Below are 401 nucleotides of genomic sequence, written 5' to 3'. Positions count from 1 at the left end.
CCTACAATTTTTGGCACTCTGCGGTCTCCATCCATCCCAATAGATTGCAATTGATGGTCTCCTTTCCTACAAATTTCAGCCATCGGTAACCCTTCCTATAGACTCTAACACTACTAGTCTCTCCTCTGTGGGCTATTCCGCCGTCAGTGACTCCTCCTGCAAGCCTCAAACTCTCTGAAGATGAAATCCTACCTTTCTCCTATGAGAGAACCTTGACCTTCGATTCAAATTCAAGGTCTCGATCTGTTACCAACACATAATTTTCTATCCAATAATGTGCTTTGTAAAGCTTAAACTCTTTGCCTAGTCTATGCTTTGTTCATTTCATGAAGAAGATGCCTTCCTGCTTCCAGGAGATTGTTGGCATAATCACGTTTTCGACAAAGTATCCTTATCTAGTT

At 41.9% G+C, this 401-nt stretch overlaps 1 protein-coding gene across 1 annotated transcript in view; it reads right to left on the bottom strand.

Annotated features, from left to right (window-relative positions):
- Positions 1–401, bottom strand: part of LOC110027837 (callose synthase 9-like) — a 217,076-nt gene that overhangs the window by 81,291 nt on the left and 135,384 nt on the right. The window lies entirely within an intron of this gene.

The sequence above is a fragment of the Phalaenopsis equestris genome, unplaced genomic scaffold (assembly GCF_001263595.1).
Source record: "Phalaenopsis equestris unplaced genomic scaffold, ASM126359v1 Scaffold000452, whole genome shotgun sequence".
Classification (NCBI taxonomy): Eukaryota; Viridiplantae; Streptophyta; class Magnoliopsida; order Asparagales; family Orchidaceae; genus Phalaenopsis; species Phalaenopsis equestris.
This window is presented reverse-complemented; position numbering and strand designations above follow the sequence as displayed.